The following is a 16,638-nucleotide window of genomic DNA, read 5'->3' on the forward strand; positions in this document are numbered from 1 at the left end:
CAGTAGTAAGCAGCATTGATTGTGCGTTGCTCATGCCCATCTATTGTTATCAATAATGTCTTTAACTGCACAGATGTTTTTGTCTGTAATGCTGGTCCGAGGACGGCGATCGTGTTGCTGATTTTCCATACATTCTCGTCCTTCCTTGAACTTTTTATACCAGGCAAACACGCGCCCTTGACAATGTTTGATCACCAAACTGTGCAGTCAATCTCTGGCAAATATCTGCTTTTTTAACTCCTTCACGAGCAAAAAATTTTTTATAATTATCCGTTGCGCAGTGGAGAAGTGCACCTCTTGCTCCGACATCATGAGTGTTGCTGATGAAACGGCGGGAAATATCTAACAGCACACTCTCCCCACTCCTAACTGTCCCGCCTAAGCATAGCAGAAGTGCGGAGCCAGTCCTATCAACTGTTGATCTTCAGGAACAAAAGTCTTGTTTATATTTGATCATCCTTCGTATATCACCATTCTCCCATATTGCTGTCAAGGGTCGCCTGACCACAAGCAAAAATAAGAGTATACCTGAGTGACTATCAATAAACTTCATTATTTAGAAATTATCAGCAAAATTATCCGCACTGACGTACAGTTTTCATCCGCCAAGACCATAACTTCGCGGATATCTGTGTAGGGCTCTCTCTATAGTCCTATTCCTTCACAAATTATCTGTAACTTTCTTGCTGTCAGTAATGCAGGGTGTTCCAAAATGAATATTGGGGTTTTAAGGCTCTGTAGTGATTATTACATAGAACTTACATTTGTAAATAATACATCAAGTGACAGAGCAACTCAAACAGTGTGTCCTACAAATGTAAATGTTCAATGTGAGCACCATTCGTCACATGGCACATAGAGTCGATATCCGAATTCGTCCCACACTTTGCTCACTGTGTCGGTAATAAATGTTACAACAGCTGCTTCAATCCTGTTTCTTAAATCACTTAGGTCAGCTGGCAGTGGAGGTACATACAATCCTTGACGAATCCCCAAAAGTAAAAACTGCATGGCGTTAGATCAAGTAAATGTTGAGACCATGCGAAATAAGCTCTGTCCATCTGGCTGGTTGTAGCCAATTCAGCGGTTTGGCACAACGTTTAACCAATTCGCATACTGAGTTATGCCAATTAGGCGGTGCACAATTTTGTTGCCAAATAAAGTTCTCTGGTTCTGCTTCTTATAATAGAGGAAAGAGCCATTGTTCAAGGGCATCAAGATAAGAAACACCAGTTACAGTTGCTATTTTGTTACTAGCAGTATTTCTAACAGAAGACAGAGGAACCAGTGCATCCTTGCAGGAACAAGTCCTTGTAGAACAAACTGTTTGAGTTTCTCTTTTGTTTGATGTATTGTTTATAATTGTAAGTTCAGTGTAGTAAGTACTACAGAGCCTTTAAACCCCGATATTAATTTTGAAACACCCTGTACTTGGAGCATAGTAACATAGCACTAGCTTCTTACCAAGGTGGCTATAGCTCAAATCCCAGCCAAGAAATGTGGAATTTTTAAAATGTAAATTTGTATCCCAGAAGTTTGAATTCCACATTAAACTGTACATTTTGTATTATTATTATTATTATTATTATTATTATTATTATTATTATTATTATTATTATTATTATTATTATTATTATTATTATTATTATTATTATTATTATTATTGGTCATTGAGACTTTCAATTTTCAGTCTCATCATTGAATGAATGATATTTTTTTGTTCTACAAGAACATCCTCAGAATCTATCAAATAACTTTTAACCATGTGTGTATATTGTACAATATCATTTGTTGCATAAACATGTCAATGATTGTTAATTGGTGATATTATGAACAAATGAGAAATTCTTTGAATGTAAAAGTCTGTTACTGACACTACAGTAAATTTGAGAAAGTTTTCTGTACATGTCTTATCATCTGTCACCTGTAGTGAAAACAGTTGGACTGAATCCAGGTCACTTTGTCACTAGCTTTGACTTTGGCTTGCAGATTCACAACTAAGTATTTTTTATTTTCCACCTTGTCGATAAATAGTTGCTTAAGGCAACTTATTAGTTAAAAGTGGTACATGTTTTGTATATTATTAACATCTTCAGCCACAGAACACTGTTCAGATGAAAAATTCTCAAAGCATTGATACTTCGTCAATATATGAATTTTTCATCTAAACAGTGTTATGTGGCTGAAGATGTTAATAATATACTAAACATGTACCATTTTAACCAATAAGTTGCCTTAAGCAATTAATGTATCGACAAGGTGGAAAATAAAAAAATACTTAGTTGTGAATCTGTTAAAGTGCGATACGGACCATGAAGTTGATTTTATGTGGCTTGCAGGTCGATTAAGGGAACTGGAGGTGGTGAATGACTATTTTATACATCTTGGGTCAACCATTTGTGATACAAGAAGTTCCGACAAAGAGATTAGGAGATGTATCACCTTATGCTGGGCTGCCATGAGCAAACTCACTAAGATCAAAAATCAAATCAAAATCTCTTTATTTGCAATGGCAGAACAGAGCCATAACGAACAGCACAAAGATGAAACATGTTATAATGCTGAAGCAGATGATAGAAACCCAGATAGAAGGATGGAGGGCAACAGGGAGACCCAAACTAAGATGGTTGAAAACGATCAAGAATAGTAGAATTAGAAGAAACCTGGATTGAAACACAGTTAAGGAGGAACAATTGTGGCGGGAAATGGACGACAATGAAGAAAGGAAAAAAAAAAGGAACAGAAAACTTTCATTATGGATGAGAAGGTTCGAATCTTGGAAAAAGAATTCATTCTGCAGATCACATTGCACTGGTATACGAGTTATAACTTTCTGTATCCACGTGAATACAATGGTGAAAAACAGAGGAAGCATAATGTCAAGTGCTTCAGAATGCAGAACAAACTCCAAAAAAGAAGGATATTATATGAGCCATATTTGAAATATGAGGAATTGTAAAAAGTAAAATGTTGTTTTGAAACTTTGAGCCACAGGCATTCCAATTGACGTACTCATAAGGGAAAAGGCACATAAAGTGGTGAACAATCTTAAACATTCTTGGCATTGAAAATTCCAGTGTGTTCAGTGCCTCAATTAACCAATTAACGAAAAGGTATGACATAACCTATAAAATTGCTGGTGGGGAATCAAATGCAGTTAATGATGAAACTGTGGAAGAATGGATCAATGGAAGTTTGCAGGACCCTAACCAAAAACAAAAAAACTAACTCCAGGGCACTACAGCCCTGAAGGGCCTTGGCCTACCAAGTGACCAATGCTCAGCCCGAAGGCCTGCAGATTATGAGGTGTCGTGGGTTCAGCATGATGAATCCCCTCGGCCGTTATTCTTGGCTTTCTAGACCGGGGATGCTATCTCACCATCAGATAGCTCCTCAATTCTAATCACAAAGGCTGAGTGGGCCTCGAACCAGCTGTCAGGTCCAGGTAAAAGTCCCTGACCTGGCCGGGAATCAAACACGGGGCCTCCGGGTAAGAGGCAGGCACGCTACCCCTACTCCAGGGGGCTGGCGGAAGATTGCACGAGCTGACAATAAACAAAACAGGGCTGCTTTTCAGTGTGTTGCCCAGAAATACTTTGGCATTTAAAGGGGATAAATGCCATGGAGGGAAACACAACAAAATGAGGCTCACAGTCATATTGGGAGCTATGCTGATGGTTCTGAGAAGCTCTACCTCTTTGCAGGGGGAGTCTAAAAAAGCCTCGTTGGTGCAAGCATGTGCCTATGATGATGCCAACCATAAAGCTTGTGTACCCGATGCATTTCCTGGACTTATTACAAAATGGCGCCTACGGAAGATAGAGGCCAGCCAAGGCAAAGAAATGTGTAGTAGGATATCGATACTTATATATGTCAGAAGGCGATGACTAACTTAAACCTACCACTATGAAGGCGGTGTACAATGGTGTAGAATCGATAGAATTGTTTTAAAAAAATAAGAAGGGTCAATCGGATTATTATAAAAACGGACTTAAAAAATTGACCTCGTAAGGATAAGACTTCCTGAACATCGCTCTAAAAAAAATAAGCAAGATTTGCAGTATCTAACGTGAATTTTAAGCTCAGAGGTCGGTAATATTGAAGAAAACGAAGAGATAAACGTTGAAATACAGTAAAGAAATAAAATCCAGAAATTTCGAAAAGGTCGTCAAAATACTTAACGCAAAATCGTTCGGAAACAAGAAGTTGATTGAATCGCGAGAGCTTGAAATTGAGCTATATTAAGTGGAAATAATAGCAACGATAGCCTAAATAAAGAGGCAATCATTATATATATACTTCGCAGAACCATGATGAGTTCACATTTTCCAGTATCGATGGATATTGTCTACTGTGTTCCTGAACAGATAATGGCTTACTAAATCGGCATAGACCAACCTGGAGGGAGATGTCATCCTGGCAGTTAAAACCACCCGACCCGTGTGGAGGAGGTCACTCTACCCGAGATACCAGTGAAGGAGAACCTGCCCAGTTCTCAATCCAAGGCCTATGACCAGACCGAAGAGCAACTAAGGCCCGAGATATTGAATGGCGAGCTAAGTAATAGTATTAAGTAGTATAATTTCTTATGTAGAGTATTACCAGTATATGCAATAGATCTGAATAGCCTAAACGTGAGATAATTAAGTGTGCAGTGAATACAAGAAAGTGCTGTGTGAAATATTTAAGACGATATCTCGTGACAGATTGGTAACGTATTTACTATATCATCTTATCCAAGGAAGTAAGAATACGATTTAAAAGTGCGACGTAGTGTAATATATGTTTCATAGAATCCCGGTTAGTTAGAAAGATCCATGAATGATGTTATACCAGTCAAACCCAGTTTACGTCACAGAGGGACGCATGTTTGAATTGGTTAAGTTAAATTACCATACTCTTTGCTGTGTTATTATATTGAAAAAAAAATAGATACTGAATTTGGGGTTATATGTTAAATTGTATGACAAAATGCGTTTTGAAGAACGAATTCTGCGCTATTGGAGTGATGCGTATCGTTGTGTTTAATTAATATTGGAGGTTAAACGCGATAATTATAGATGTTAAATGAATTAAATATGGGTTGAAACGAAGGTTAGTAATGAAATAATGAAGTATATATGATACTTTACCGAGCTCGATAGCTGCAGTCGCTTAAGTGTGGCCAGTATCCAGTATTCGGGAGATAGTAGGTTCGAATCCCACTGTCGGCAGCCCTGAAAATGGTTTTCCGTGGTTTCCCATTTTCACACCAGGCAAATGCTGGGGCTGTGCCTCAATTAAGGCCACGGCCGCTTCCTTCCCACTCCTAGCCCGTTCCTGTCCCATCGTCGCCGTAAGACCTATCCGTGTCGGTGCGACGTAAAGCAACTAGCAAAAAAAAAATATATGATACTTTAAATGTATTATTGCGCAGATTAACAGGAAGTAAAACGTATATATAATGTGCGATGTAGGAGCACAAGTAAAACGACTACGGAATATAAGTATGCCCCAGAGAGGAACTATAGCAAGGTATGGACAATAAAATTACGCATATTTTAATGAAGTGTGAAAGTGGTTTGACTATTATAACAACCGGTGATGGGTATATGAATGCATGACTGTGTCGTATTCTGAATGAATGTTAATGGCGTGGAAGATCAAACTAGGATGTAACTAGTATGGTAACGTAGTGTTGAAATATCTTAATGTAGGCACTTGCACATCCATATATGAAAAAATGCTTATTGGCTACGTGCATATTGAACTGGAATACGTTACATAAGAAATTATATAGCTAGAGTAGGGAAATTATTTGAGATTTACGTAGGGTATCATCGATGCTTTGTTAATCTGAAATATTATTAGAGCGAATATTTAGCTAGGAGCCATACTTAAGTGGCAATTGGACCGAGAAGCTTAGTGCGTCATTCAATATTTCATTTTCTTCACTGTAGTCTGCACCAACGAACTCAGATAATTTTCAATGTAACTTAGGTCACTGATATTAGTATTCAGAACACTTTTATTCATATTCAGTTCATTTCCACGATAATTTAAATAATGTAATGATTGTATTTTTGATGAGGGTGTATAATTATCACCGTGAGTGATGGAATAATTTACTGATATACCGAATTTTGACCGTGATCAGAAGACTATGATATACTGTATACTTAAATGACTAGATGTAAATTTTAATAGGAAGATGAAACAAAGCAACAATTCATTTCAGGAATACGCGACCAAAACTTAGTTTAGGAATAAGCCAGCGCTGACTTAGAATATTTGATTTAGGAATTAAAATATTTATTTATTAGGTTGACAATTGGAAGATCATGAGCAATATTTGACATTAACCATTTCTTTCGCAAGTCTTGATAATTTAATAAATGTGTTTCTTGATTGATTTTTTTATAGAATGGAATGAGTTTTCATTTGTAATGGTAGTCTGTAGTTATACTTAGTGAGTAAGGTTCTCGTTAAGCAGATGTGTTTGTCGAAAGGTTGACTGAAGTTTGCGTACGCAAATCCACTACTGAGCGTTGAATTACGTAATGCTGGACCGCACATGGTGTCATTATTTTCTCTTTGAACGCACGTTAAACCAAAACATAGAAAAATTAACCATTTTTCTGGAGGCATGAATACCCTGAGATATGTAACTGACTAGTTGGGAAAAATACTGTGGTCACCCTGACCCGTAGGGTGCAGTATTTAATTGCCGCTCCAACGTGGGGCGATTAAAGAGAGAGATACCGGAGAAAGAAACGTATCAGTCACCAAAAATAGGCCAGTTATCTAATTGTCACTCATCCTGGCACAAGAAGAGAAAGACACCGCGGGAACGATTATTTAATTGAGAGTTAGACCCGAGAAAATAGCCCGATAACTTATTGCTGAACCAACATGAGGGTCTGAAGAGAAAGGTAGTAGTTGATAAGGAGATAGATGGAGAAAGGCACCGAAGACTGCAATGTAATGGACATCCAAAAATAAGCCAGTTATTTTTGACACTCGGTGCTGAGGTCAAAAGAGAATGATATCGCGAAACGTTGAGGGAAGCAAAAGAACTCAACATGCGGTTGGTGAAGAAGATACTTGGAGATTTGTCAAGAAAATAGGCTCGGATGAGAAGCTAATAATTAAATATTGAGAAAATGATATTTAAGTAGGAATATTTTTCAGAAGTAGATTGTTAGATGGAGTGATAGGAGGACATTTTTTCCTTTTTATTGAAATGATTGTAGGTCTTCACATTTCATTCTTTATTTTAAAATATGATTGAATTTATTCTTGATATTTGGATTAATAGTTAGTATGTAAGTGAATGATGAATACCACATGGTGGATAATTATTTTTCTTTTTGGGAAACTATTTCTGAAGTGATTTCAAAGGAAAGTGATCTGATTTCGTTGGGAAGTTGCTCATACTTCAACTGGTAGGATGATGTCGATCTTCAGGAAGGTCTATATTTTAAATAATTTGAGAAACTAAGTGAATATTTAGTATATAAGACTTGATTGCTAGCTTTAAGAGTATCTTAGTATAAGAAATTGAAAAATTTTTCACATATTTATTGATACTTTGTGATATTAGACAACTTTAAAAAAAATTAGAGTTGGCTAGGAAATTAGAAAACCACTCGAAATATTACTGAAATTGACGAGATAATGGCAACTCAGGGAAGAGTGCAAAACAGAAGGGAACAAGAAGAAGAAATGAAAAGAGCACAGGAAAGGCAGGAAGGAATACCGTTATGGTTTCAAGAATATATGAAGAAACAGGAGGAAGAAAGACAGAAGGAGAAGAAAGAACGTGAAGAGAAAGAAAAGAAACAAGAAGAAGAGAAGGATAGGAGATGGGCAGAGAGAAAAAAAGAACAACAAGAATTCTTAAAGGAGTTCCGTAGAGAACAAGAAGAGAAACTGGAGGAGTGGCAACAAAAACAACGTGAAGAAAGAAGAAAGGAGCAGGAAGAGTGGCAACAAAAGCAACGTGAAGAGAGGAAAGAGGAACAGCAAGAATTATTGCAAGAGCTGAATAGAAAGTAAGAGGATAAACTGAGAGAACTGACAGAAGAACTCAGAAGGAAACAGGAGGAAATAAAGGAAGGCAACACAAGAACTCGGTTGGAAATACAGAATAGGCTAACCGAAATGACTCAGAGTATGGAAAATAAAAACAAGCAGATACACGAAGAAATGGACAAAATTAAAGGACAGGTTATAGAAAGCCAGGAAATCATCAAGAAGTTGAAGGATGAGGAGATTAGCAAACTGACAAAAATCTACGAGAACTAAAAGTCAGTAATGAGAAGAAATGGGACGAATTGAGGGAAATAACAAGCGGCATGGAAGGATTGAAGGTCAGACATCACGAATTGGAGGAGAAATTCGATCAGGCTGCTGGCACGGTGGCCGGTAAAATTAATTAATTAAAAGAGAGGATCGAGAGCGATAAGAATGAAACGGACCAGAAGATGGAGAAGACGAAAGAGGAATTAAGGCAGATTAGGAAGGAGATGCAAGAAATTAGGATAGAAAACCAGACAACGAAATGCGTTATTTCAAATTATAGCGAAAGGCAAAAAGCGATAGAAATTCAGATTAATGAGAGGGAGACCACACCGTCAAGAACACTGGATGCAAGTAGGCAGAGCATAGACTTAGTAAATGGAAGCAGTCAGAATGAAAGTCCAACCATAATAAACGTCATAAAAACTTACGACGATCGCCCAAAGCATTTTGACAACACGTCAAAAATATCACCTAAGCAATTTCTCAGAGATATTGAGGAACATTTTCGCGAAGGTAGAATTCAAGAGGATAAGAAGCTGCGCGTGACAGAAAAACATCTAGACGGAAACCCGAACATCTGGTTCCAAGCTTTTAAATATTCTTTCCACAGCTATGAGGAATTTAAGGCAGCGTTCCTAAGAAAATTTTGGAGTCCAGAAATTCAACAACAACTAAGAATCGAACTTTACGCAAGAAAGTTTTCGTCAACGGGTCAAAACCGATACAGCGACTATTTTTCTTTTCAGTTTCATAGGTTTCAGGACTTAGACTCAGCACCAAGCGAGCTAGAGGCCATAAAAACTATTCAAAGACAATTCCCACCGGAGGTGCAGAGGTTATTAGCAGCCTCAGATGTTGAAACCGCAGTCGATATGGAGAGGAAGCTAAGGCAGATCGATATGACATCCTCATACATTGAATAGAAATGTACGGAATACGGCCCAAGAAGAAGCAATAAACATCATTAGTCCAGAGGAAACGAACCATAGGGAAAATCACAAGTCAAAGAATAGACCAGAGGACCATGACGAACAAAGAGAGAAGGGCAGAAAGAGATGTTGTTGCCAATGCAGTGGAAATTCTAATGCGGAATATGGACAGAATAGTAGTAGACATAATCCACATTATACGAATAATCCAAGATTTCGAGGCAGTAGGAACCAACAGCATTTTAGAAACAGAACATGGTTTAATAATCAAAAAGGACAAAATAATTATCGTAGGAACGAAGAAAACCGAAGGTATATACAACAACTACGAGAGGAAAGACGAAATAAGAACAGATGGGAAGAAGCAATAAAAGACAAAGATATAAATGGAGACATCGAGGGAGCGGAGAGCCTCGAATTGCAGTCATATAAACAAACGAAAGCAGAAGAGGGGAGACTCAATCCAAATACTCCTGAATTTGTAGGAAATTCGGAGCCACCTGAAAGAAAAAAACCGCCGATTTCCAACTGAGAAGTGAGGAGATATCATATAGCGAAAGAAATGGTAGATTCGACAAAATTCGTAGTTGGATAATTGCGCAAGTAGACCACTGGGATATTCGACCTGGTGATCTGCTTGACGAAAATGATCGAGGCAAAGAAAGAACAAAATTTAGTTTACCCGTAATTGTAGTAACAGTGGCCGACATAAAGTTGCATTGCTTGGTGGACTATGGAGCAAGTATTAGTGTAATGGCATCAACGTTTTTCCAAGAGCTTACTAAAAGAATCTACATACCTACAATCCCTGTATCAGGAATTAAAATAAGAGGAATAATCCCAGATAAATCTGTTGACTGCAAGCTGCAAGCATATGTTACAGTCATGATAGGAAAGCACAAATTTGAACATCCATTTATGATTATGAAGAGGATAAAATATAATATCATCTTTGGTATAGATTTCATGTTAACGACTCGAATGACCATTGATATGGAAAAACGAGAAGTCCGGTTCCCAGTAACAGAAAGTGGTGGAACGCAATCTATAGAAACCATACAACTTAACAACATTACGGACGAAAGGGAACACTTGAAGATCATGGTGGAGAAAATTGATCCTGAAATCATGGAAGGCCGAGATCAAAATAAAGACATATATGAACAAGAGATAGATTTAGAACTGATTGAAAGGTTCGAAGAGATAATGGCTATCGAAGAGGAGGAGGAAGAGAAAACTGAAATTTGGAAAACTATGGCCGAAACTACAATATCATCCACAGAAAAGCGGAAGATCTTTGAAATTTTGAAAAGACATGTCGAGGTTTTCGACAATAAACCGGATCAAATACCCAACTTTAAGTACAAAATATTAGTTAACAACTGGACGCCATATAAGGGAAAGTTATACGATGTACCAGAAAGGTATTTAACAGAATTAAGAAAAATTATTCAGGAGATGATGGCTGACGGAATTATAGTAAAGACAACCACACCTTACTTAAATCCGCTGGCAATGGTAAAGAAAAGCAACGGAAAACTCAGACCGTGTGTGGATGCCAGGGTCCTCAATGAAGGGCTTATCCCAGAGTACAATAAGGTCCCAAGGATTAAGGATATAATAAAAAATTTAGAGGTCTGCAGTACTTCTCAAGCTTAGATTGTACATCGTCCTTCCATCACATCGTGCTGGAAGAAAAGTCAAGGATACTAACAGGGTTTATGTTTGATAACCAAACGTACGCCTACTGCAGATTACCCTTTGGTCTGAAGGATAGTTCTGCTGTTTTGATAAGGGCCTTAGATAAGAACCTAACAGATGAAGTAAAAGGATTTGTCAACTGTTATGTCGATGATCTAGTATTTGTCAGTACAACTTTCGAGGAACACTGCGAAAAATTAGAAAAATTGTTGAGTAACCTGCAGAAAACCGGATTTAAAATTAACCTAGCGAAATCAAAATTCTGCCAAAATCAAGTGCTTTTCCTTGGACATATAATAGACGGCGAAGGAGTTAAGCCAAACCCGGTAAAGATCAAAGCAATTTGTGATTTCCCACGTCCTTCTAAAGTGAAGCACATAAGACAATTCCTAGGTATGACTGGATTCTTTTCAGACCACTGTAGAAATTATACAGAGATAGCTGCACCGCTCTAGGAACTCTTAAAGGCAAATAACCGCTGGAAATGGAACGAAGAAACTGAAAACGCATTCATAAGAATGAAAGAATTGCTTAGGCAAAGTATCAAACTACGGTACCCTGATTTCGAAAAAGATTTTATTGTCCAGGGAGACGCGTCAAACATTGGTGTTGTAGCATGTTTATACCAAGAGGCACAGGAGAATAAGAAACGAACGTACTTAGCCTTTACGAGCAGAAAACTGCGAAAACACGAGCTACATTATACAACGACGGAGCTCGAACTCCTTGCCATAATACATGCACTGCAGCAATGGAGACGGATTATTTATGGATACCCCGTGATCATCAGAACGGATCACAAGGCACTAACTTTTGGGTTAAAAGCAATGATGACCAGTGAAAGAGTAGTTAGGTGGATGCTTTATACACAGCAATTTAACATCAGAATTGAACACTGCAGCGGGAAAGAAAGTGTATTAGCCGATGCATTGAGCAGAAATCCAGCAGACCACGAGGAGAATATTTTACAGTTAACGTTAGATAGTCAAGACGAGGAGTTGCTAACAAAACTGGAAGACCTTGCTGAATATCAGAAAATGGATGAAAAGTTAAAGATCATCATTGACAAGTTAATGGCTGATGAGAGGGAACCATTGATGGAAAATAAATATAAGATGTTGAGCGGCATATTAACAAAGGTCGTGGATGAGACCACGCGTAAAAAAGAATAGTAGTACCACGAGCACTGCAATGTGAATTAATTTGGCACGTACATAAAATAACAGGACATGCAGGAATCGATAAAGTCATTGGAACGTTATCAGAAAAATTCACATGGACAGAGCTGAGGAAATCAGTCAGAAGCACAATTAAAACCTGTGAGATTTGTCAGCGGGTTAAACATAACAATTTTATCACTAGTAACCAACCTATCGCCATATTGCCATCTAAAGTAAGAGAAATATATGCAATTGACATTTTTGGAAAATTACCGACAGCCAAAAAGGGAAACAAATACATATTGGTGGTAATTGACATCTTTTCAAAGTATATATCACTACAGCCAGTACAACTAGCAAATACAAAGCAAGTTCTACACAGGCTAGTGGAGAAGGCATTTCCTAAAATGGGCAAGCCCGAAAGAATATTGTCGGACAGGGGAACACAATTCACATCTATGTTGTTCCGAGAAAAGATGAAAAGTATGGGCATAAAACACGTATTATGTTCAGTACGGCATCCGTCGGCAAATCCAGTGGAGCGATACATGAAGGAGATAGCAAAATTCTGTAGGATATACTGCAATTATTGTCACTGGAAATGGATTGATGTAATAGAGATAGAGGAATGCCTAAATAACACCGTAAATGAATCAATTGCTCAGATACCAAACCGTGTGCATCACAATAAAGAATCACGGAGAACATGGAACAGTATAATAAACATATCACTTGAAGAGAAACCAGACATCCAGCAGATCAATAAAATGGTCCAAGAGAGGCTAAAACAACAGTCTGAGAAGAGGCTAAGAAGGTTACGAAATAAAAGATTTCGCGCACCGTTTAAGAAAAACGATCTCGTTTTGATTAAAAAAGCACCAGTGACGAACGCACCAGCCACAATATGCGCTAAGTAGTACAACTCCCGTAAAGGTTGACCAGCGCAGAATCGCTGTTTAATGTTCATTTGTCATTGGGGATGTAGGTCAGTTCAATTACTTCGTGGTACCAACTTGAATTAGTATGACGTACCAACAACTAAACTTAGTTCCTAATACTACTTAGCACGAAGTACCAACTTGGCCGGGCGATAAAGGTGAGTGCACTGACTGCGATGTTTAATTATTCTTTTCCTTTCTTCTTCTTGGGCACTCATTGCGCGCGAGGTTTAATTATATTTTTTCGTTGCTACGGTAATCAACAACTTACTATTTAAATGGATGTCGCTGGTTGTGGACACTGCTGTGTGAAAATTTCTTCCTCTACCCTCCTCTCCATTAAGGTACGTTCAATGTCACCATAAATGTTTCTTTTTCTATATCCTTCTTTATGTGTGTGTATTTTTTCCCTGGACCACAGTGTACCGCTATCTCTGAAGTGCTGATCTCTACCCTCCTCTCCATTAAGGTACGTTCAATGTCACCATAAATGTTTCTTTTTCTATGTCCTCCTTTATGTGTGTGTATTTTTTCCCTGGACCACAGTGTACCGCTATCTCTGAAGCATTTAAACATGCCATTATTTGTGTTTCTTATTGATAATGAATCATTAGTTCCACTATTGCAGTCAGTAAGAACAGCCCAATCTATGCATTAAAGTGTGCAGTTCCGTAATAACTGTCTCCCTACATTGCTCTTTATACGTTAGGTCCGGCTAATGACAAAATCATTGCTCTAACCTCCATTTCTTCTTATTATTATTACTAAATCATCTCCCGGTAGTGACAAAATCATTGGTCTGTGAACAAGCAAACGTTAGGCCTCTATTTCTTATTAATATTAAATCGCAAGTGGCGCTGTCTATGATTTGTAGTGTTTGGAATCGTAATTACTCCTCACCTACAATAATATTAAATCGTAAGTGGCGCTGTCTATGATTTGTAGTGTTTGGAATCGTAATTACTGCTCACCTACAATAATATTAAATCGTAAGTGGCGCGGCTTCTAACCTCCATTTTTTCTTATTACTTTCGCGGCTTTAGGCCTCTATTTCTTATTAATATTAAATCGTAAGTGGCGCTGTCTGTGATTTGTAGTGTTCGGAATCGTAATTAGTGCTTACCTACATAAATCGCGGCTTCTAACCTCCATTTCTTCTCGTGGCTTTAGGTCTCTATTTCTTATTAATATTAAATCGTAAGTGGCGCTGTCTATGATTTCTAGTGTTTCGAATCGTAATTACTGCTTACCTACGTCTGAAGTATTTCAACATTATGTTATAAATCTTCGGTGTTTCTGTATAATCATGGCTGGCGGTGGAACGAATAGACTCTGCCATTACCTGAAGATTTTCCCCATGAAACGTCACTCCCATAATTCAAGACAGCGACATATTGTTATGTTTATTTATTTCATTTCGTTACTCTTTGCCATTGCCTCATTTTCTTAGGTCTTCTCATCGCGCGTAAGTTGGCTATAACTTCTCGCTGTCTTGAATTATGGGAACGACATTTCATTGCTCTAATCTTCAGACAATGGCAGAGTCCATTCGCCCACCGTCAGCCATGATTACTATGTTACTTATCCTGGGGTGCCTCATCGGGAGTTATACCCGCTAAGTTCAATCATTTATATGAAGGACCGTACAGAATTGAGCAAGCTTATGGAAATAACGCGTATCTTATTGTAAGCATGAACGGGAAATACAAAAACGTTCACAATGCAAGTAACATGAAGCTATATTTCCCAGAAAACAGAGCTGGAGAAACCATAATATAAGACCCACGGAAGTACGAATCAAGTCCAGAATAAATATATTGGTGAATCAGCTGATATGCAAAGAGATAGGCTTGGAGAAGCTAAACATCAGTTGTAATAACAGAATAATCGATAAGATTCCATAGAGAAATAAAATCCATTAATCGATCAAAGAACCATGGAGAAATAGCAGAAATGCTACGTCACATTTGTCGATCATAGTTCAAGAGAATAAATATATCGCAAGCAATATATTTAATTTGTGCTGGGGGAATAAAATGTACCCGATGCATTTACTGGACGTATTACAAAATGGCGCCTACGGAAGATAGAGGCCAGCTAAGGCGAAGAAATGTGTAGTAGGATATCGATACTTATATATGTCAGAAGGCCATGACTAACTTAAACCTACCACTATGAAGGCGGTGTACAATGGTGTAGAATCGATAGAATTGTTTTTAAAAAATAAGAAGGGTCAATCGGATTATTATAAAAACGGACTTAAAAATTGACCTCGTAAGGATAAGACTTCCTGAACATCGCTCTAAAAAAATAAGCAAGATTTGCAGTATCTAACGTGAATTTTATGCTCAGAGGTCGGTAATATTGAAGAAAACGAAGAGATAAACGTTGAAATACAGTAAAGAAATAAAATCCAGAAATTTCGAAAAGGTCGTCAAAATATTTAGACGCAAAATCGTTCGGAAACAAGAAGTTGATTGAATCGCGAGAGCTTGAAATTGAGCTATATTAAGTGGAAATAATAGCAACGATAGCCTAAATAAAGAGGCAATCATTATATATATACTTCGCAGAACCATGATGAGTTCACATTTTCCAGTATCGATGGATATTGTCTACTGTGTTCCTGAACAGATAATGGCTTACTAAATCGGCATAGACCAACCTGGAGGGAGATGTCATCCTGGCAGTTAAAACCACCCGACCCGTGTGGAGGAGGTCACTCTACCCGAGATACCAGTGAAGGAGAACCTGCCCAGTTCTCAATCCAAGGCCTATGACCAGACCGAAGAGCAACTAAGGCCCGAGATATTGAATGGCGAGCTAAGTAATAGTATTAAGTAGTATAATTTCTTATGTAGAGTATTACCAGTATATGCAATAGATCTGAATAGCCTAAACGTGAGATAATTAAGTGTGCAGTGAATACAAGAAAGTGCTGTGTGAAATATTTAAGACGATATCTCGTGACAGATTGGTAACGTATTTACTATATCATCTTATCCAAGGAAGTAAGAATACGATTTAAAAGTGCGACGTAGTGTAATATATGTTTCATAGAATCCCGGTTAGTTAGAAAGATCCATGAATGATGTTATACCAGTCAAACCCAGTTTACGTCACAGAGGGACGCATGTTTGAATTGGTTAAGTTAAATTACCATACTCTTTGCTGTGTTATTATATTGAAAAAAAATAGATACTGAATTTGGGGTTATATGTTAAATTGTATGACAAAATGCGTTTTGAGGAACGAATTCTGCGCTATTGGAGTGATACGTATCGTTGTGTTTAATTAATATTGGAGGTTAAACGCGATAATTATAGATGTTAAATGAATTAAATATGGGTTGAAACGAAGGTTAGTAATGAAATAATGAAGTATATATGATACTTTAAATGTATTATTGCGCAGATTAACAGGAAGTAAAACATATATATAATGTGCGATATAGGAGCACAAGTAAAGCGACTACGGAATATAAGTATGCCCCAGGGAGGAACTATAGCAAGCTATGGACAATAAAATTACGCATATTTTAATGAAGTGTGAAAGTGGTTTGACTATTATAACAACCGGTGATGGGAATATGAATGCATGACTGTGTCGTATTCTGAATGAATGTTA

The 16,638-nt window shown here is 37.7% G+C and overlaps 1 protein-coding gene across 4 annotated transcripts in view; it reads left to right on the plus strand.

Annotated features, from left to right (window-relative positions):
• The window catches only part of LOC136880592 (constitutive coactivator of peroxisome proliferator-activated receptor gamma), a 153,958-nt gene that overhangs the window by 87,686 nt on the left and 49,634 nt on the right, over positions 1–16,638 (plus strand). The gene's annotated exons all lie outside the window — the stretch shown is intronic.

This window comes from Anabrus simplex, chromosome 1 (assembly GCF_040414725.1).
Source record: "Anabrus simplex isolate iqAnaSimp1 chromosome 1, ASM4041472v1, whole genome shotgun sequence".
Lineage (NCBI taxonomy): Eukaryota > Metazoa > Arthropoda > Insecta > Orthoptera > Tettigoniidae > Anabrus > Anabrus simplex.